General features: G+C 47.7%; 1 long non-coding RNA gene across 1 annotated transcript in view; it reads left to right on the plus strand.

Moving 5' to 3' along the window:
* Positions 1-23,123, plus strand: part of LOC135211652 (uncharacterized) — a 77,341-nt gene that overhangs the window by 18,630 nt on the left and 35,588 nt on the right. The window contains exon 2 of the long non-coding RNA XR_010313695.1: positions 16,476-16,661. This is a non-coding gene — a long non-coding RNA (uncharacterized LOC135211652). The remainder of the gene's footprint in view (positions 1-16,475; positions 16,662-23,123) is intronic.

Genomic DNA, 23,123 nt, shown 5'->3' on the forward strand with positions numbered 1-23,123 from the left:
CCCAGATTGGTAAGGTTGACTCTCTATGCTTCCCAGGCTTAGCTTTTCTTTGCATTTTTTGTGCATCTGTTGGATACAGCATTGGAGGTGATAGCCTCTCTTCAAGAATTAATGATAATCTTCATCAAGATAAGCTGCTTATAATCTCTGCAGTAAAGAGCCATTACTCAGCTAGCCCCTAGCCGGTGTCATAATGACCTTTGAATTATCTTGCCCACCCAAAAAAGAAAAAAGGTCGTGCATCAGAAATGGGATGTCTTTTGTACTTCAGAGTTTTTCAGTGGGAAACATTTGACCCTCACAGTTAGGCTTTGGATAGAGAGAGAGGTCTTACCTTAGCAACCCATCAGTTTCTTACCCAAGATTCAGGAATTTATCCCGCCACTCTGAGACTTGGTGACAATTGAGATATGGCTTTTGCACTTGGTGTCTGAGCAGAACCGGCATCAAAGGCACAAGTGCTGGTGTCTGTTTATTAGCACTGGCATCACAGCAAGGTGATGTCCAAGAACGCCCGAGGTGATGAAAAGGACAATTTTCTACTGTTTGAGAGCCATGAAAACCATCCCTCTTGTTCAGGAGAAATCTTTTGGTGCAGTTATTCAGGGAAGGGGCCTGGAGGAATGCCAGACCATTATCTTTCACTTCTTAAGGAAATCTCTGCTAGCTCTTCCTCTTGAATGCAGGCAGTGCTTGAGCTTATCTGACTAAAAGCAGACAACTCACAGTAAAGCATCAGGTATGAAAGCTTTAGGCTGAGAATGTAGTGCTTTTGTTTCTTTTCATAACAAGGATGGTTATAGCATTGTCATCTTTTTGGGTGTAATTCCTGGAAATAATCTTGGAGTGAGGATCCTGACTTAGTACCAGACTCATAGGGTCTTATCAGCTTTTTGCATCAGTATATGCCAGGCTGTATAGGAGGTTAGAGGAGTTATCCTTCCTTTACTTGCGTTGATGGTGGTGATAATGGACTGGCTTGCATCTGACCTCCACAAATGTTGGGAGATAGCAAAGATTACACCTTCTAGGTCAGTGAGAGAATGTAAGATTTATGGAGTGAGTCATATTTAAAATACCATAAAGTTTTTTTCTCGGGGAAAACATATTGCAATTTTTAAAAGTAAATTGCATTTTTTCATAGGTGCTAACCTGAGTCCTTTATCAAAATCCCACATTTCACCATCTCCAGAATCATCCTAGAGGCATAAAAAAGTGAGGTACATCCGATGTTAATGAATGGGGCTTCACCCTCACTCACCCACACACAACTGTAAGTACTGTACTTTGTTAACAGCTTCAACAACTGAACCGGCTTTCTTCAAAGGTACTCATAAATGAATAAATAAAAATAAATTTTTTTTTTTTTTTTTTTTTCTTTTTTTTTTTTTTTTTTTTTTGTAGGAGGAAAAGTGCAATTTGTTATTTTTTTTGCAGACAAAGGTTCAGTAACTTTTTTGAAAACAAATTTGACATGGGTTGTTAAAGATATTTTGTTCATACGTGAACAAACAAACCTTCGGTCTTAATAATATGGATCATTTCTACCGCCTAGCTCGATCTGGTTAAAAAGCAGATGAAAGCAAGGAATCTTGTGATATCTAGCAACGCATGCGTAGCTCAGGTGAGGAGTGGTCAAGGACCATGCAGCTACGCCAGTCTTTTTTTGACCGCCTGGGCGAGAGTCTTGTTAACCTCTCTTAGCCTTTTCCTGGTTCATTGCCAGTTTCGCTTGTGTTTAGGGTGTGTGTGTGTGTTTGGCTGATATTATGGCTTCTGCTCCTTGGCCTCGTCAACGTATGTGCCCCGGAGTTCCAGGTTTTATGCATGACACTTAGCAACAGCTATATATATACCTGGCAGGTATATATATAGCTGTAGTTTCTGAAGTCCGACAGAATTTAAAAAAACTTCCGACACACGCAGTGGTCGGCCAGGTGTGTTAGTACCCATTCCCGCCGCTGGGAGGTCGGGTATCAGGAACCATTCCCATTTTCTATTCATAAATTTTCTGTCGCCGGTACTGAAAACACTGCCGGAGCCTGTAAGAGAGGGCGTATTTTAGATTTAAGAATCACTTAAAACTAAAACTTAGAGTATAACTTAAACTAGATGCCTTAAGTTAAAGTAAACTGATGAAACTTAAGCACTAAAAAAGAAGCGGAGCAGCTACTGGAGATGGAATACTTACCCCTTCCAAAAGCTGGCTCACCAGATCGTAACTATGGTACACGTCTCATGGTACCAGACCTGGATGTCCCCGTGCGGAGTCGCGCATGGAGCATGGGACCGGCAAACTTCGTGTCCACAGGGGTCCTGAAGTGTAGCGGAACATCCCGGATGCTCACAGTTGGTGGCCTGTAAGTGGGAGACACATGAGTATCTTAAAAGGCATTCACTTACAGACTAAAGGACAAAAGAACTCCGTTACATGCCGGAGCTCGGAAAAAATTTTAATTTGGGCATAACCCCTCCCTGCATTGCCTGAATAGGCTATAATCCCGGAGAGATCCGGTGAATATGAAAGGGAGGGGGGTGGGGGATGGTTTAAGGTACTTAAGATAAACTTTATAGATAACTTAAACCTCAAACACAAGCGAACCGGACTAGGTTCAGTTGTGAAGCGGAGTGTAGAAACTCAGGCCAATACGGTAAGGTTAGTAGTGACCTACTGTATGTTCCGGTCCACTCTGCTGGTGGACTAGCCCCTTCCGCTGGATACCAGGACTCGATCAGGGAGGAGCTCTAGTAAGGAGGGAGAAAGGGAGGAGGACATACATGCTCGAGCTAGCCCGGCGCGACAAGGTAGTAACAGAGGGGGGGAAGGCCAGGGCCCCCCACAACGTACACCCGGCCGGCCACCGAGAAGCCGGAGAGGTCGAGACCAGTCTGGGTCTGTCCCGACTCCCAGCCCCTCCGCCTGAGGGGAGAGAGGGAGGCAGGCTCGGGTATGCGGAGCGAGCATGGGCAGACCGACCCACCCCCCCGCCCGAACAAAAGCTCTATGGAAGAGCGGTGGGAGGGGGGGAAGGGTGGACTGGGCATGCTCCCTGGCTGTCCCGTGATCACGAAGTGACCACGAGGCGGTAAACTGAGATACGATAACCAAACCTAGGCCAACCAACTGATCAGAGAGAAGCTATCGGGAAGCAACTTGAACTGAAAAGCGGTAGCATACAGGCCCACAGGGCTAAAACCAACTGATCAGAGAGATCCTATAGGGAAGCAACTGAAGCTGATCAGCGGTAGTATAGGCTCTATGAGCCAGGACCTAGGCTAAGCCAGACGCCTAACTAACCTAACGATGACAAAAAAAAAAAAAAAAAAAAAAAAAAATACATATAATAAATAAAATAAAATGAAAGAGAGAAAGTAATATGCAGGAGAGAAAAATCCAGGAGTGTACGACTAACCCGAAGGCAAGTCTACCACTCAAAGCTAGTCAGAGCCGATACTAAGAACCTGGACTAGGGTCTGGATAGAAAAAGCCTACATAAGGTGAAATACATGCATGCATGACAACCTGAGTAGACCTTAATCTAAACAAAGCGGATAATCAAAATAGAGCGTACATAAATAAAGGGATGTTCTAGGTATGGGAGACCAAGAACGAACCCATCACGCGGCAGAACCATGCTGCCATACTTCCGACCCCGAGAACGATATTTACCTACAAAAAACGGCAAATACTGTCCCAGGGGTCGGAAAAAACCAACTAATCATAAATTACTGAGTACTTAACTTAGCTGCTGCGATAGCTGCGCTCCATTATAGATAAATCCAACGAAAGGGCACAAAAAACACAGAGAGAAAAATAACACGTGTGACTCGTGTGCGCTAACTGAAAAGGAATGGCCACCAGAGGCGCAGCAGTCGGCAGCATGGGATTGGAGTAGTAGTAGTACGAGCTGCTCACTCTGTGGTCGGCTCTCCTCATGGAGGGTTTTTTTTGTTGTGGGAGATTTCTATTGGTATTTGGCTCGTGGTAGTGGTCTCACTCGCCTAGTGTTCATACCGACACCCTCTTGGAGGGTGAGCGAGTCCAGTTTATACTGACCTTTTTCTTTATTTATTTATTCTCTGGTATGTGTTAGTACATTTAACCCTAGAAAAAAAAAATAGAAATAATAGATTAAAGGATATTTCGCTGGCGACACGAAGCCAATCGCCCCAGAAAATAGATTTTTCCTTACGTCAAAATCCCCTTTTCAGTGTACCTCCGGCTTAGGATTTTGGAAACTTCATTTGCCGCTAAGTATCCTAATTGTCTTTTAATTTATTTACTTTGGATTTGTGGCTAGGCATACGCTATCTTAAATTGATTTTGAATTTGATTCATTTTTGCATAAGATATCTGAATCTAGTTAGGCTAGTTTCAGAGGGTGTTGTCTGCAAAGTAGGGTGTGGCTACCGAAAGCTTCGGTAGTTCCGCACTTGGGGGGCGCAATTAATCAGTAAACATGTCTATTTCCGTAAGGAAAAGTTTGTAGTATGTACGCAATTAATCAATTACGAAAGTCAGGGTATGATACTGCTAACCTTCCGGTAGACTTTATTTTGCCTAACGCTGTAGTAGGCCTACGGGTTATGACTATGTCTGCGAGAGGTGATCGCTCTCCTTCATTGTTGTGAGAGGCTACTTCTGTTTTTGTTACGCCTAACCCTGTATTGTTGCCTCGGGCCCTAAAACAGTGTCCTGTAGAGGTTGTTGCCCTTTCTCTTTTACTATTTCGATCGTAACTTAGAATCGAAAGTGCTTGCTTTAGAGAGCAATAGTGAAGTGGCTTGTGTAGTGGAGGGTGCGTCAGATCGGCCTTATAACGCCTCTAGGTCTAGACCTCTGTCGAACTCCCAGAACCAAGGGAGAGGGCATGTCGAAAGCCGAAGGAGGGTTACAGGGAACCCCACCGATCTGGCGTGCCTTCGCAGTTTCTGATGAAAATCCCCAGACTGCCCAAAGTGCGTGCACATGCACGAATCCTGAAGGATTGCTTCTCGTCCTCCCGAGGCGTCCTCCCCGCACAAGGGTTGGAGCTCTCGGAAGGACTCGCGCCCTCTAAGAAGCTTTATTAGAAGAGGACGCTTCACGTCCCCTCTCCCCTCGTTTATGTTTTCAGTGAGAAGTAAGAAGGCGAAAGTTGCCTGATCACGTGTACGTCTTTCCACCAAGAAATAGAAAAGAAGGCAGTTTCTCTCGCTTGTTTTGACGCCTGTCAGGAGCGAGTGACGCTTTTCTGCACGCTTATTTGGACGATCGGCTTGAACAGGACGCTCGGATGGACACACGCACCAGTGGACGCCGAGCGTCCTCGCCAGTGGCCGCCAGATGCGCGCACCAGGACGCCGAGCGTCCTCGCCAGTGGACGCCAGCGTCCTCGCCGCCCAGGCCTGGACGCCAAGCGCGCACGCAGAACTTTCTGTTGAACTCTTCAAGCTCTTGTTTAAGATTTGAGCCTCAAGAAAGTGAACGAACTTCGTCTTCGAAACCCAGCAAGACCTCGGGTTTTCGTGAATTCAAGAGGTCTCTGTCAATATTATATTGCTTTTCGCAAAGGTGGATGGAGTTAAGGAAAGCTCAAGGAAAGATCTCGTTTTCTCTACCATCAGTCAAGACTTTGAGATAAGACAGTTACGGTTTATGTAAATGCTCGACGTCCTGAACGTCAGGATTTTCGGCAATGTTCAGTAGGATTCTTGCAAAGGCACTCATCAAAGGACGCTCTTCAGGAAAGCGCAAGACAGGACTTCCTTTGCCATACTGCCAATAAATTTAAAGCTTTTTAGACCATCTGAAAGGGTTTTTCAGATGATAGATTTTATTAGTTTCTAGTCGAGACTTCCATGCCGATTGAACATCGTCGCTCTACCTACCGTAAGCCCAGTCTCTTAACAGGATTCTTGTCCCTTCCTTGTTTGAGACGGGAATCGAAAAAAAAATAAAAGGCTCGACTTCCTGGATTAACGTTTTGTCATTCAGTGACTTTCCCCCATTTGACAATATACTATCGTTTTTGTCAAGGTAAGTGGGTCTCCGCCATTGACAAAATATCTCTCTGTACCGTTAATGGGTTAGTTTCTCATTGACAAACATCTCATTAACTTGATATTGCGTAAGCGAATAAGGACAAGGTTCGGAAGAGCTCTCATTCCTCATTCGCAGACTCGTACAAGAAATAGACTTGTAGACTACGTCAATGAACGCTTATGTCCAGTATCTTAAGAAGCTTGAGCTGTCTGCTTCGATTCTCTAAGTTTTGTTCATGAAACTTGCCTGTCAGATATGTATGTAGCTGTGTTTTTCCGAATTCAGCTATATATATGTCTGCCAGGTTAAGTATGAAAAAAAACTTTATTGTGATATATCATTTTTTGCCTTGCGTTATTTTACTACTGGTTGGTTCAAGTCATATACGCTTGCTGGTAGTTACCGGCTTCGGAGGGGCAACCGAGATCTCTATTGGCTATTTTTTATTTTAAGGACATTTAATCGTTACTCCTGCACTTCCGGAGTTTTCCGAGTTATCTTTTACCGATGTTATGGTAGTGTTTCTGACGACACAAACGCATCTATATATTTAGCGTTTTCGGTTGCGCTTAAATATACAGTTTCAGAGTCTTTCTGCTCAATAAATAACGGACCGATCTCTTCGTAGATAGGGTAGCTGGCAAAACCCAGACATAAGTTAGAGACGACGTTCGTAAGCTGCTGGCGGCTGCTGTCACGCTGTGTCTGACTCTGTCCTCCAGTCCATCCGACCATGTAACAGATCGTGCGCTGTCATGCGCGGTAGGTTACGTTCTCTCTCTCTCCTGCGGGATTGACTGACTAACTGTTTATCTGTCCTACAATCACGGACTTTAGCCTAAACGATTGAGGGGATTTCTTACGTGAATGAATAAACGTTGCATTCGTTTTGCTTTACTATGTTCAACAGAGTATCTCTTAATCCTTTCGGTTCTCGTTACCGCACGGTATAGAACTACGAGTCTACCGCAACATTGCACTTTTATATGCTCTCCTGCTTAGGCAACCGCAGCCTTATTAGGGAAGTAAGCATACTCGGGGAGGGAATGGATGAGCTTGCTGGGGACCATTTCCTTCCTGAAGAAGTTTGTTTCCCCGAATAGACTGCAATGCAGACCACAGTTTTTTACTACCGGGAAACTGAAATATTATTCAAGATCTAGGAATGATTCTGTACATCTCTCAGTGCGTCTATCACCTGAGGTGATAGAAAGAAGGTGCCGGACATCTGGGTAGGGTTTCAGATGTCCTGGATCTTAATCTGAAAGAAGTAAAAGCGATTCGGTAGTCCCTCCAGTCCTCGAAAAACGAGTTTTTGGGAACCAGTGTTCCAGATCAACTCTGATATTCCACAGCTCTCTCATATTCTTAAGAAGTATCTTCTCTCGGTCCCTGTTCGAGTTTACGAGAAAGAGCCTATTATAACAACAGGCGTAGAATGTAACGATCATCTAGAGGTTCGTTACAGGATTGCAAAAGTCCGTACGAATCGTCTCGATCGACGGCAGCAACGATCAAAGATTACTAACATGCTAGGTATTTTAATTAAGTGGTGTTCTTTTTTATGGTTGTCTGAGAGGGTTATTTCCTCTTCAGTATGTGAAGTGTAATGTGTTACGTTAGCTTTGTGTGTGGTTCAGGTGGGTCTAACTTATCCTAGCATGAATGCCCTGGTAGAGAGGGCTAGGTTTCCTGTCAACAAATTGGTCCGTCCAGTTGTCAGACCCTTGTTGTTAGCTTTCTCAACAAACAGGTCACATCCTAGTTGAGAGCTACTAAGGTTTAGCAGGCTAAGAGGCAGGACCCTACGAGTCAGCTACCTTAGCAGGTAGGAACTTAATAAATAATTTTTTAAAAATTAGTTAATTTTTGAATTATGACGATGTTGCTGTCTGTGACCCACCTCCAAAATGTGTCAATCTGCTATATACCTGCCGGTAAGTGTCATGCATAAAATGATATTGTTATGATACAATAAAGTTTTATGCATACTTACCTGGCAGGTAATATATTAAATTCCCATTTTCCCACCCTCCTGACCTCCCCTCAGGAGACAGGGTTCAGAGAAAATCTGAGGAAAACGGGAATAGTTCCAAGTACCAGCGCCACGGGAACGTGGGGGAGATCACCTGAACTACCAGTGGTCTAGCGGTTGCCGAGAGTTTTTGAAAATTCTGCCAGTGCGAACAGACAACAGAGAATGTTGTTTGACAGATTTGCATCTGTCAACAACAAAGACCTTCACGATCATTGAGGTCTGTGGAATCTCGATTCTAGCTCACCATCTACTTTTTGTCTCGCCTGTTTTTCTCGGAGTCAGACACTCGTGCGAGATCAGGCGACATATAGTAGCCCTGAGTTTCTTATTGACGAAGTCGATTGCGGACGACGTTGGGTTGCATTGATACACCAAGGTTTGCTTAGATTGAATCGCCCAGGCAGTCCAGACACTCATCCTTCAGCTAAGAATAGTGCCTTTTGGTCTTCAGGGTACAGCCTTGCTGTCCTTGATTCGTCTGACTGGTCAACTGGTCGTTCACCTGACTTTAGTACAGACTGTGCATTTTCCGGATCGAAGCTTTCAATATGGAACTTAGACGTAGTCTGAAGTTCTTGATGTCAAAGCATTCGAACCTCTCCTGCCTGTTAACTTCTTGCATGTGATCAGGAAGGCCTTCTTCTAACCACCCTAGATACGACAAAGAGGGTTAGTGAGATTTTAAGCATCGTCACAGTTTTGGCTTTAGAGAACACAAGGCGGTGTGCTCTCTAAGCCTTTCGTTATGGCCTAAGAATGGAAACCCGTTTTGTCCTTGGGCCAGGAGCTTGAAGCAAGGATGGCACAAGTTTAGTGGGCAGGAGCCAGAGAGAGTCCTGTGCCCTGTCAGGTCTCTCAAGTTTTATCTACTTAAATCAAGAAAGTCGAAGTCAGTCGGGCAATCTGCAGTGTTCCGAAAAAGACCAGACTTGCCCATATCGAAGTACACCCTGGTTTTGAGGGTTAAGGAGTTCTTTCAAAAAATGCTCCTTCATTGTGTTTGCACAAAGATTTGAAATCTTTTTATCTGAATGCTCACGAGGTGAGGGCGCGGCCTCGGAAGCATTTCAACAGAGCATGGCACTCAGCAACATCCTGAGTACCATGTTTTAGCGAAGCAACTCTGGGTTCACTTCACACTCCCTGGCGATGTGAAGATGGCATATGAGATCTGCTGCTCGCTAGGGCCATACGTGTCTGCAGACACAATCTTGGGGGCAAGAAGTACCACTCATCCTATCCTGTAGAAAATGGTTAGGAAGAGCTCTTAATTTAGTTGTGGAGTCGCTGACAACGGCGACTTCTTAACTCTGAAGCCTTAGTTAACACACATTAACTTTGGCTAGGTTGGTCAGGTGGTGATATATATAATTATATATATATATTTATTTTACTTCTTAGCCCTCATGGTATGGTCAATATGTCTAGTCACATTGTGGTCACGCCCCCGTTGACAGATCATTCTGGAGTGCACCAGCCTTTATATAGGTCTCTACCTCGCTGGCAACTCTAGTAAAGCAGAAGCAGACTTGGGTGACAGTAATCACGAAGTCGGCTATGCTAACAGTGGAACCAAGATGTAAATCATCTGCATGCATTTGTGTCCCTCCCAAAATCCTTCTATTCTGTCCCTTCCCACCTCCAACGGTGGGGTTCAACTATATAATATATATCTGACAGGTAAGTTCATGAGCAAAATGATATTGTTATGATACAATAAAGTTTTGTTCATACTTAACTGGCAGACTATATATATATATTCAAGTACCCACCCACCTCCCCTCAGGGGACAGTGGAAATAAAAATTATGAATAGAAAATGGGAATGGTCCTGATACCCGCCTCCCAGCGGCGGGAATGGGTACTAACCACCTGGCCGACCACTGCGTGTGTCGGAAGTTTTTTAAATTCTGTCGGGACTTCAGAAAATACAGCTATATATATACCTGCCAGGTAAGTATGCATAAAACTTTATTGTATCATAACAATATCATATTTCCTTGTTCTCGTTTGTTGGCTTCGCAGCGACTGACCCTCACATCACGTGCAGTAGGTGTCGTTCTAATGTTTTTTACTATAACGAATCCTTGTACGGAATGCAGGGCATGGCCTAAAGAGCAGTGGAAGTTTTTTTATGGCAAGAGAGAACATTGAGGGTTTCAACTCTCCTACTTGGGAGGGTTTTTTCACCTCTTCCCAGTGCTTCGTCTCCTGCAGTAGTCAACCCCCATAGTAGCGTTGTTCCTGTGTCTCCTTCCTTTTCCTCCACTGATTCGTCGCTGGAAGTATCGGGAGGCCACCAGGCTGATGTTTTGAATGTAGCCCCTTCTTCCTTGGGAGTTAATTTGATTCCAGAGAAGGGTGAAGCTTTTCATCAATCTTTTCTTTCAGAGTCGGAGGCATCCAAAATGGCAGCAATTTGGAAGACGCTTGGGCTTGGGGGTCCCCCGGTCCTTGGAGGGGTTGCTAGCACATTTTGTGGAAGCTGGCACCCCCCCTCCCCTCCCCGGACTGGCCAGGCCGTCCCCCCTCCTCCCAGCCTGCGTCTTCGTGGGTAGCCGAGGTCGGCCATCTTGTATTGCTCCGCCAGAGGCTGCTGCCGCTTCTTCGAGTCGGAGAGACGCTGTGGCGTCAGTCCTGTTGATGACGTCACAGGATCTGTCTTTGTGTATTCCTCCCCCAGTGGCGTCTGATTACGTCACTCCCCATTAATGATGTCTCTCCCAGTCGTCTCCTCTGATCTGCCTCGCTTGGCGTGACGTCCTCCCTGCCGCCCAGTTCGCTACATCTCCCTTCCTTGTTATCGGAGCCTTCTCTGGCACATCAGTCTAAGGTTATATGCCAGGCAGTGCTTCAGAGGTTAGACTGTTTTGATGTCAAGTTGGCTGCCTTATTGGTTGGGAGGACTGGTAGGAAACGTGTTTGCTTCATCCCCGCCTCCTGAGAAGAGTTTGCATAAGAAACCAGTGCTCTTCCTCTCCCTCTTCCCCCTCTACGGCCCTCGTCAACGTATCAAGCGTTGGAAGGCTAAGGACTTTGCCCTTTCTTCACCTACGAGGGAGGAACGACGCGGACGTGTTCCCGAGAGTGTTGGTGTTTCGGGCAGTGTTAGTGTTCCTTCCCTTGTGCAATCTGCAGGGGATGCTTCGTCCCCTACTTCTAATCCCGGCGTGTTACCGCTCCCCCCCCCCGTCTGTGCGCATTGCCAGCGTGTTGCAACCTCCCCGTTCCATGCAATAGCGAGTATGTTGCAACCTCCCATATTCCCGCCCTGCACATGATGTAAGTGCTCCTTCTTCCTCCAAGGCCTATTTGTCGCCATAAGGATCTCAAGGCGCCTGTCAAGAGGTCAAAGGTAGTGAGGGCGGAGTTGGTGGCAGCAGGAGTGTTTTGCTTGCCTCACTCACTGGTGCTTCCAAGAGTTCGACTCTGGGGGATTCTCCTTCGATCTCGAGTGTTCAGGATTCCCCCCCATCATCGCGTTTGTACGTCTGGCACACCTGTGACCATTCACGGACATGTTAGTGAGTCATCTGTTGGGGTAAGTGATGTGCCTAGTGTTATAGTGGTTTCGTCTCGGAAGCCGACGCATGGACCCAGCCCAGACAGGTAGTTGGGGTTTCGGGCTGTTTGGTGCTGCTAACCCTTCCGTTAATTTTAGTGGGGAAGGTGCCTTAGAGGAGCCTGCACATCCTTCTCATCATCGGTCTCCGTTGCCAGAGCAGGAGGAGAGAGACGCAAGAGTTTTTGTCTTCCTTTTCGGAAGTTGTTGATCTCATTCGTGGGTTTAACAACTTGGAAAGTAGGACTCAGGCTCGGCTTTCTTACACTCCTTGATTGGAAACCTTTGTGGGAGCTACTCAGGACCCAAATCTTCTCTCAGCTTCTTTTGCGGGGCACGTTCGGTCGTTCTTGCAGAAGGTTAGCGCCTCTGTTTCAGACCTGGGACAGTTCGCTTTGCTCTAGGGGCTCTACCAAGCTACTACCCGAGCGTCTCACGAGACATAGGAAGTACTATGCCACGAGCTCTGATTTTTTGTTGTCACGCCATCTTAACCCAGACGTCATTCGCCTGAAGCCGGGATTGACTTGGAGCAGGTGAGGTCGGTGGCTCCGTCCTTATCTCCGCAAGGTCTCCGCAAGATGCCTCAGCATTGGAATCTATGGCGGCCTCCATGTTGCAGACGGTTTCTTGGCTGGACTTCTGGCTGTGATTATTGCCAAGATAGCTTCCGACAGGTGCCCGCAAGGGTTGGTGAGTGCATCCTCGCATGCCAGTCTGTTGCAGTCCGGGGGCAAGGCGTTTTTGTATTTGGCTCACCTCAGTGCTAATTTATGGGCTAACCTTCTTCTGATTAGAAGAGACACAGCTTTGTCTAGGATGGAGAGATCGCTCGACACGGAGTCCTTGCTGGCATTGAGGAAAAGAGATCTGTTTGAGTCTCTATATTTGTTTCCTTGGACAGAGCTTGAGAATGCGATAGACCGCTGACACCAAAGACCAGATTGGTGCACTAGGCCGTGTCTAAGTCAAAGTCTCGTCCTCGGAGATGGTCTCTCCTCCTCTTCCTGTCCAGCAGCAGTCAAGGAGATTGTTGCCTGGTAGGGCCATTGAGGACTTCGAGTTCGGCAGGGCCTTCCCGTTCGACTCAGCCTAAGTCAGAAGATCAATGCCCCTTTCGCTTTTGTTCCTTTAAGCCAAGAAAGGGCCCAAGGGCCAGAGGTAAAGGGGGCCGTTGGTAGGTTAGGCGCCTCTCCCTCTCCTGCGCCATGGGTGGGGGGTTGCCTGGTGGGCCATTGGGCCAAGTGGCAGAGTTGTGGGGCGGAGAAGTGGGTGGTAAATGTCCTTCGGGTGGGATACCTACTGCCATTCGACTTCTCTCCTCCTCTGTTGGACAAGCCGCAGCTCAGGAAGGCATATCCTCTAGATTCTCTGAAGTTCTTGGCTCTTTGGGAGGAAGTGCAGAAAATGCTGGACAAGGATGCGATAGAGGAAGTGGTGCGTCCGTCCCCGGGTTTTACAGTCACATCTTCTTGGTGCCCAAGGCGTTGGGAGGATGGAGGCCTGTGATCGACTTATCCACCTTGAATCACTTCATCAGGAAGACACGGTTCAAGATGGAGACCCCGTGCTCGGTGTTGGCAGCCATGAGGGAAGGCGACTTCATGCTGTCGATAGACTTAAGGGACGCATACTTCCAAATCCCTGTTCATCCAACATCCAAGAGGGTCCTTCGCTTCTCTCTTGGGGACAAGGTCTTCGAGTTCAAAGTCTTGTGCTTCGGGCTGATGACAGCCCCTCAAGTGTTCACAAGGGTCTTCTCTCTCGTGTCAAGTTGGGCCCATGCTCAGGGGATCCATTTGCTGAAGTACCTCGATGATTGGTTAGTCTTGGCAGTTTCCAGGGAAAAGCTGCTGCAGGACAGGGATCGTCTACTTCAATTCTGTCTGGAACTGGGCATATTAGTCAACCAAGAAAAGTTGAACCTCGTACCCACATCAAAGAATTCTCTACCTGGGCATGGTCATCAATACGACAGTGGCAAAAGTTTTCCGGTCTGATCAGAGATTGGAGAAGTTGCGGGTGGTGGCGCGCAACTTACTGTCAGAATCATATCAGTCAGCTCATCAGTGGCAGGTTCTTCTGGGAGTGTTGTCATCCCTGGAGAAGCTGGTCCCTCATGGGTGTCTTCATCTTCAGTCTCTGCAATGGAGACTGGGAGAATTCTGGTCTCTGGCAGGGGACTCTACTGTTAATGGTTCCTCTGTCTCTGGAAGTGAGAGAAGACCTTCGTTGGTGGTTGGATGACCAGAATCTGTTGAAGAGTGTCCCTCTGCGTTCTCTTCCACTGGACTTCCTTCTGTTCTTGGACGCCTCCCTTGCAGGTTAGGGGGCTCATTTAGGCAGCCTCATCGCTTCAGGCGTTTGGAGTTTGGAGGACAAGCAGCAACATGTCAACATCTTGGAGTTGAAGGCAGCCTTTCCTGGGTCTGAAGGAGTTTTTGGGGAAGGTAGAAGGTAGGCTACCACGGTGGTAGCCTACGTGAACAAACGGTGGCCTGGTTTCACGTCACGTTCATGCCTTGACTGTCGAGCTTCACCAGTGGGCAGTCAGCAATTTGATAGAGCTCTCAGCCAGGTATATCCCAGGCAAACGGAATGTGGTCGTAGACAAATTCAGTTGCCAGGATCAGATCCTAGGCACAGAGTGGTCCCCCCTCAGGCGGAATGGTTCCCAGATCTGCTGTCGTTGTTGTCAGAGGTTCCAAGGAAGATTCCTCCTTGGCGACATCTCCTGTGTCAGCCCCATGCGGAAAGGTTCCACTAGTCAGTAGAATCCCTGTCTCTTCACGGTTGGAGGCTTTCAAGTATCTTCTCTGAGCGAGAGGCTTTTCTTAGAGAACAGCAGGGCATATGTCCAGCAGTGTTAGAAAGTCAACCTCCACGGTTTACTAAGGCAAAGGGGCGATTACTGTGATTGGTGTCGTAAATGGGGGTTTTCATACAATCAACTTACCTGTCAGATATATCATAGCTAAGACTCTGTCGTCCCAGCTATGTATATATCTGCCAGGTAAGTATGTATGAAACTTTATTGTATTATAACAATATCATTTTTTCTCCACGCAACCTCTATTCAGCGAATAGCAGACTTTAACCTTCCTCAGAGACGAGAAACTTTGCCCATTTCAGCCATTAGAGGCTACAGGGCGGCCCTGAGTTTGGTGTTACGCCTTAAAGGTATCTACATCTCTTCCTGGAAACTTCCCTGCTAGTTAAGGGGTTTGAGCAGTCGAGTTCTCCTAGAGAGCTTCAAGCCTCCGACATGGGATGTTTCCTTGGTTCTTAAGAGCTTCACTAAGACTCCATATAAGCCCTTGTGTCGCTCATCTGACAGGAACCTGACGCTCAAGACAGTTTTCCTTCTGGCCTTGGTATCTTCCAAGAGGGTAGAAGAGCTCCACAGTCTGAGCACACCAGGGGTTGGGGTCGATGTCCTATGAATTTGTCCTGGAATTTGTGGCCAAGACCCAAAATCCCTCTGTGCATGATGACAGGTTCACTTCGTTTTCCATTCCATCACTGAATGACTTTGTGGGTGGTGATGCTCAAGAGCTTGTGTTGTGCCCTGTCCGGGCCCTGCATTGCTATCTTAAAAGGACTCAGCACCTTAGACCAGGCTGCCACAGACTTTTTGTTAGCACAGGCTGTAACAAAGAAAGTGGTCTGAAAATACTATCTTTTTTGGATATGGGAAGCCATCAGACAGGCATACTTGACTCTTGATGATTCCACCACCACATCTGTGCAGGCTAGAGCGCATGACGTTAAGGGTATTATTTCCTCTCTGGCTTTCAAAAAAAACTTGGTTGTACATAGAGTGCTGAGTGCTGGTACTTGGTTACGCCAGTCCACGTTCACCTCCTTCTATCTTAAGGATGTTGCCCACAGATCTGTGGACACATTTTCCCTAGGTCCTCTGGTGGCTGCCCAACAGGTTGTGTAACTCATAGTTGCCCTTAACAGGGCACATTTGTATCTTAACGAAGATGATTGTGTGGATGAGAGAATGAGTGAGTTAGCTGGTCTCCTTCTTTCTCTTGTTCCTTTCCTTCTTCCATCAGGCAGTTTAAGGAATTGACAAGTCATTTGCTGGACTAGTCTGATACAGGTGAGTAAGGTAGTCATACTGATAGTGTGGTCGTGTAATTTGGTAGCATATGCTCCACTCCTTGGCAAGGAGGGGTTTGGGAGTAACACAAACCCTGGTGTCTTGGTTTGTTATTGGACAGTCAAAGTTTCTCTTTGGTACCCTATACAATGGTTCTCCCATATATCATTGTATGTCACTCAGGTTCTGAGTGGTTAGATATTAATTTATGTAGCTTCTCAACAGGCTTCAGTCCCTCTCAGAAATAATTTCTTCTGGGAGCTGGACTGGTGTGTAGGCCCCCAGTTGGTCTAGGATGTCTTTTACCTCCCTCCAAGTATGAGTCTATCCTATCGTTAAGACCGAAGTTTGTTCGCGTATGAACAAATGACAAATTTTCTAAGACAATTTGTATTTTTCATAGCTGTTTGTTAAACCATCCTGAGTTGGGAAAGACTGGCGTAACGGCATGGTCCTTGACCACTCCTCACCCGAGCTATGCATGTGTTGCCAGATATCACAAGATTCCTTGCTTTCATCTGCTTTTTAACCGGATCCAGCTAGGCACTAGAAATGATCCTATTGTTAAGACCTCAGGTTTGTAGCTATGAAAAATACAAATTGTCTTAGAAATTTTGTCATTTTTTGTAAAAAAAATTCCAGTTGACCTTGAAAAGATTTAAGATAAATTTAATTAGATAAATAGTACATATATCAGTTACAAACCTGTTTTGATTTACAGTCCTGTTTCTTTCTTTCAGGTCTCGTGGCGTTGAGTTTGTGATTTTTTAAATGCAAACCATGGTGAGTGGTAAACAGACATGACCTTATAGAAATGATGGCAACGTGGTAATTTAACGTGTGCCTCTTGTTAAGATGTTAGGTCTTTTGAGATGCACATTGAAAACCATTTACAAGCAACATCTACATTCTCATATTTATTGAAGGTAAGGACAATAATGTAGCATGCCTTAAGGTGCCATTGTATGCCATAGGGATTGCATTTTTTAATTTATCCCAGCACACAGAATATGTATTTTATATTAAGGTGCTGTACTTTTGTGTGTAATACTCATGTTTCAGTTGTAATTTTATTGTTCAGATATATTTTTATGAATTGCAGTATTTTATCTTTACCATTCTATTTTTGGACTGTATCAACTTTTTTAAATTCCAGGAACAATCCTGCTGCTTGATATTCATTTGCTGGATCTACCTTTGCTGTCAAATGCTTAACTAAATTTAAGAAATTAACTGGTTAATATAAACTGCAAGAAAGCGCTTATTAATGCCTTAACCACCTTTATTTTTATGTAAAAGTCTGTGTGGTATTATGTTGGGATATTATTATTGCAGTATCATTACTGGTTGCATGTAAGCACTTTTAGGTGAGCATTATAGTGATAATATCATTTCTGGGTTCGACCTGTGTTCGCCTGTGAAAAGTCCCTGTAGCTCACTTTTCTAAGTATAAATAGATTCTAAATATACCAAAGAAAAAAGCTAGCCTGGTATGCTGAGGTTTACTACCCCGCGTGGAGCACCCCAAGGGGCGTCGATATAAAGTATAAGGGCGAGTGGAAGCCACTATTCACAGGTCTTCTGCCAATTAGAGGATTCCTTTCCAGAATCCCTCTCTTGGAGAGAGCCGTTGCAACGGCCACTCCTCCCTCCTCGCTCCCACTACTACTACTACTACCCGACTCGCACGCCATCTAACATTCCTGTATTAGACATTGCTCTGAGTGCAAGCGTTCTTTTCGTTGTCCCAGCAATTCTCTAATTTTGCGATAGCATCTACAGAACTTCTTCCTCCTTCGAAGTTTGAGTATTCCAATTTATGTTTTCGTAACTTAGATGGTTGCGGGACCTTCCCAATTGGCCTTCGGCCCCTTAGAAATTTATTGTGTGGGGTCTTCGGTTTGTCCGCCACTTCTAGAGCATCATCAGAACGCGTGGAGCTCTAGCGCAATTTCTTTAAAAATTTAATAGATAAAAAATTATTCATACAATCATCAAACGTATCTTATATTACGTGTTTAATTATTATTCAACCAGAATTGGTCATAGAGAGGCCTAACACGCTCTTGTCGTACTCTGGAGTCGAGGTCTGAGGGGTTAAAGAAAGGTTGATTTGTTCATAATTAGATCCCCCGCCCCCCCCAGCTTCTCCAAGAGCGTGTTCGTGCTTATTGGGTAAAATTAATATATATGCATGTTGATCGGTAGGCTACTAGTAGTCTATCGCATAATTATGGGACAGGAGAGAGAAAGCTTCTTTCTCCCTCCCTGATGTGACTTTCCATGATTACTGTTAATACGAACCGAATAGAATATATAAATATACAAATAGATTTAATATCACTGAAGAGGTAGGAAGAGTTGCTTCCCCCCCCCCCCCCCCCAGCAATTAACCAAACTAGCCAGGTCAGACTTGGAAGGTAGGTTAGGTGTCCCAAACCCTGTACCCTTTATGCCTCTCCCCTGCTGGCGCTACGGTGCTAGAGGGGGAGGATATCCTTGATATCCTCCCTGCCGGTCTGAATCGAAAAATCGAATTTAGTAGGTTTGGTCGAGGGCTAATGTTCACATTATGATGTCTTAGAGGAGCTTTGGCCTAACTGTCCGGTTCCATAGTGATCTCGGAGGGTTAGGCTAGATCCATACTGGGTAGTTTCCTTAACCTTAGTTACAACTCTTCCTTGATACCTCATTATTAGATTATTATTGAATTGTATATTATATTGTTTATGCACATTTATGATTTTCATATCACATGAGGTTGGAAGAGTTGCTTCCTACCCTAGCTTAACCGACCAGGCTTAGATTAGGCTTGGAAGGTAGGCTAGGTGCCCCTACCCCTATACCCTTACCTCTCCCCCCGTCCGCGCTACAGTGCTAATGGGGAGGATATCAAGGATAGAGCATCTCTCTTGTCACAATCGTTGGACCTATCCTCCCTACCTAACCAGATCGAAAATTTTGAGTATGGAAGGTTTGGTTGAGTGCCCACCGTCCATGCCAGGATGTCCTTGGAGGTTTATCTGGCCTACCTGACCGGATCCATAGTGATCTCGGAGAGTTAGGCTAGACCTATGCTGGGTAATTTTCTTACACCTTATGTTCCTCTTGCAACTCTTCCATGATACCTCATTATGGTATTGCATATTATATTGTTTATTGTATATATATTGTTTATGCACATTTATGATTTTTGAGTACTCCATACAATTATCAGTGATGTATTTCATATTACATGCTTAATTTTAACCTACCAAGTTAGGATTGGTTCGGAGGAAGGCCTAACGTGCTCATGATGTCCTCGGGGGTTTTAAAGAAAGATTGATTAGTTTATAGTTTATATTCTGGCCTCTGGCCTCTGCCCCCCCCCCCCCCCCCCCCCCCCCACCCCCCCCACCCCCCCCCCCGCTTCTCAAGAGCGTGTTCGTGCCTATCTGCGTAATTTTAGCATAGTGTACATGTAAAATGGTTAGGCTACTAGTAGCCTATCGCATTTATCCCGGGAGAGGAGAGAGTCCCCTCTCTCTCTATCCCGGGTTGAGATATGAATGAGTTATTGTTTAATACGAACCAAATAAAGGTTAGATTATGCACGTTGATTTCATATCACTGAGAGGTTGGTAGAGTTGCTTCCTTCCCTGGCTTAACTGACCAAGCCTAGGTTAGGCTTGGAAGGTAGGATAAGTGTCCCTACCCCTGTACCCTTTATGCCTCTCCCCCTGTCGGCGCTACGGTGCTAGAGGGAGGATGTCAAGGATAGAGAGCCTCTCTCTTATCACATCATTGTTGGACCTATCCTCCCTGCCGATCTAGATTGAAAATTCGAATTTAGTAGGTTTGGTCGAGGACCACTGTCCACATCATGATGTCTTGGAGGAGATTTAGCCTACCTGTCCGTTTCTGTAATGATCTCGGAAGGTTAAGCTAGATCCATACTGGGTATTATCCTTTAGCCTTATATTCCTTTGCAACTCTTCCATGATGCTCATTATTAATTGATATATATTATTCTTATATATTGTCTTTGTTCCGACATGGCATACAAACCTTCGGTCCTTTTACAATAGGAAGGTACTAGCGGCAGCTGGATAGGTCGTAAGCTTTCGAACAAGGGGTTCGGTAGTTAACTGCTTGTCCGACAGGCGCGCTGCGCGCGACTGGGAGGTAAACAAATCACTTTTGCTTTCGGCCTCACAGCGAGTAAGACGTGTGTGTTCGACGCTCTCTGCCCGCTTCTCGTCGTTTGCTTTCCCCTGAGTATATGGTTGTGTTTGTGTATGAGTAATCATTGTAAGTACAATAATTTCCTCTTTATTTCATCATTGTGAATTACTTGATCAATTATGGAGTCTCCACGCCCCGCTACCCTCGGAGATTGTTGCCCGGGTACGAAGGGCGTAAATGCGGTAAGTTCCGCTCGTTTCCTGAAATGATCCACATATTTTGTGCGCGTCGGTGTCGGGGTCCGGAATGTTACCCGAGCCGAGCCCTGTGAAGTGTGTATGTCTTGGTCGGAGGCGCAGTGGGTCTTGTACGAAGGTAGGAAGAAGCGAAGGCCTGCAAAGGAGTCGTCGAAAGCTCTCCCGCGACTCCTTTGGTTACGGACACTTCGTCTTCTTTCCTGCCGCCCGCATCAGCTCCCACGTTTGGCGCCTTCCCCTTTGGGGGGGGTGGGGTTTCTAGGTCCTTCTCCTCACCCGATCTGTCGAGTGTGGAGGAGGGCGCGAGATCCCCGATGATTGAGTTGTACTCTGGGTCCTCTATCCGTTCGTCTACATCTCACGGACGGGTAGAGGATCCTGCTAATCACCCGACCTTTGCTTCCTCAGGTGCTGTTGCCGCGAAGGACGACCTCGGACAGGTGTGGGCATCGTGGGTCTGCAGGGCGTGCCGAGTGTCCAGGGGCTGCTCTACCATCTCGCTGGCTCTGTGGCGGTCACGCATGCTACGGTGACGACCACATACCACGACCCTTTCAACTCCTGGCTATGCTTCACCTCCTCACCTGGTGTACACCCCGCACGCGGTCTCTGTTACACCAACTACATCGGTGCAGGGGCCAGTCGCCGTACCACGGGGGAGTGTGATGCCGCCGCCTGGGTTTGCCGTGCTGCCTCGACCGGACTTCGTGTGCCCGAAGAGCTCGCCCCTGGACCTCCCACCAGTACCTAGGATGTCTGTGCCGCTGGTCCGTCCACCTGGTCTGCCTGTACAGCCTGCCGTACCTGCCGTACCTGCCCAGCCGCTGTTCACGGACGTGATGTTGCCGACCACTGCTGCCGTTCCTGTATCTGTTCCTGCCGTCTCCACTGCTGTTCCTGTGATGCCTGCACCTGCTGACGTTGTTCCTGTTCGTGGCGCCGCTGCTCCCGATGCCGATCTGTTCGGACAGGTGCGTCCGGGCCCTGTTGCTTCGGCAACAGCAGCCCCGGCTCCGCCCTGGATGACAGATCTGACATCGGTCCTGAGGAAGCTGACGAAGAAGAAGAAGAAGAGGAGGAAGGTGTCGTCGTCGTCTTCATCGTCTTCTTCGTCGTCGTCGTCGTCTGCCGCCTCTTCCCCTTCTTCTTCTAAGGCTCCCCCGCCTAAGAAGAAGAAGGTCGCCTCCTCCCCCCCTAAGAAGTCTCCTTCGGGAGCTTCTAAGGGCCCGTCTCGCTCCGGTGAGACGGGGGGTTCTTCCGCTGGTCACCCTGCTCCTTCGGGGCAGGACCCGTCTCTTCTTCCGCAAGGAAGAAGACTACGGGGACCAGAGGAGTGCCGGCTAACACGGCACTTCCTCGCCTGCTGTTAGTGGTTCGACCACGGCAGCAGGATCCGTCTCGGCCTCTCGTTCGCGAGAGTACCGAGTGTACGGTCGCCTACCAGTGACCGTGCAGCTAGGAACCAGACCTCTGAGCCAGCTCAGCGTCAGGTTCACGCACGGAGCGAAGACTGGTGACAGCCGCTCACTAGCGACTCTCACCAGACCAGCTCTCGCTCTCTGCGACGATCAGCTGGCTACCCGGGCTGACGTGACGGTCCACGACCGGCCACGGGCTGAGGCTGGGAAGAGGTCCCCCCGTGTCGCCGGCACCAGCCACGGCTGGTACCAGCGACGTGACGCGCCGTGAGGATCGCACCGGTCTCACTGTGACAGTGGAGCTCGCCGGTCACCTGACCGTCACTCTCACAGAGAGCGATCGGGTACGTTGACCCAGCACCAGCTCTTCTGACACACGACCGGGGCCGCTGTTCTCATTCCAGCCGTTCTCACAGCGAGACGGCTCGACCAGGCCTGCAGCTCGATCGCCACCGCGGGTTGACGATCGCCTGCAGTCTTCCAAGCCCACTGGTTCTGCCAGCGAGCGAGGAGGGAGCGTCAAGGTCTGCCTCTCCCATACCTTCAACCTCCTCGGGTTACACCGGGAGGGGCGAGGTATTGAGGAGTGATCGTGAGGGGTGCGCCCCTCAGGATCCCACCAACGACGTCCTACGTACCAGGCACGGTTCTCGGACCGCCAGGTCGTATGCACAGTGGCTGGAGGAGACTGAGAGGGGTCTGTCGCTGTTCCCCCCCCTCGAGGGGGGAGGGTCTCGGGAGCTGCTCCTGTTCGAGGGACTGGATGGTCCTACTCCGCAGGATGCAGTCACTCCTGAGATTCAGAGGAACTTTGCCGAGGTAATTGCGCTGATTCGTCAGCACAATGAACTCGGGGAAGGATCGCCGCTCCCACCATCCGAGCCCACGTCCCGGCTCGAGTCGTTCTGGGGCCCGAAGAGAGGGAACCCAGAACCGACGGTGGGTTTGCCGCGTTCTGAGCTTGCCGACTCAGTGCTGGACCAGGTAGAATCTCTTGTCTCCGGGCAAGACGGTTCTCTCAAGTCTGGCAGGTCGAGCAAGCTGCTTCCACCTCCTCTGCTGCGACAGCGGCGTTTTTACGTGCCATCTGAGGACCCGATGCCGCCCAAACAGGTGAACCCGGAGTTAGCCAGGCTAACGCCGGGGGGTGTCTCTGCAGCAGCTCCTGTCCGAGAACCTATGGTTCTCGCACAAGAGGCACTCGGCCTGGAATCCACTGCCATGGCAGCTTTCCAGGCCGTCTCCTGGATAGATCTGTGGTCCCTCACAGTATCTAAGGTCGCAGCCAACTCCGGGGGAATTTCTCCCGAAGATGACTTGGCCTTTAGGAGACTTTGCCAGTCTGGGGGAAGAGCCATCTCCTTCCTTGCCCACCAGACGGTGAACTGTGGGCCAACCTGGTTCTCCGACGTAGGGTACGCTGTCCTTACTCGAGTTTCCAGGGCGGCTGGGCGTGAAGCGGCATTGGGACTCCGCAACGGACCTTTACGGAGTTCCACGTCTCTTTCCCAGGAGAGATGGTGGACGCTGCGGTGGACAGACGGCGCAC

Source organism: Macrobrachium nipponense, chromosome 4, assembly GCF_015104395.2.
Source record: "Macrobrachium nipponense isolate FS-2020 chromosome 4, ASM1510439v2, whole genome shotgun sequence".
NCBI lineage: Eukaryota > Metazoa > Arthropoda > Malacostraca > Decapoda > Palaemonidae > Macrobrachium > Macrobrachium nipponense.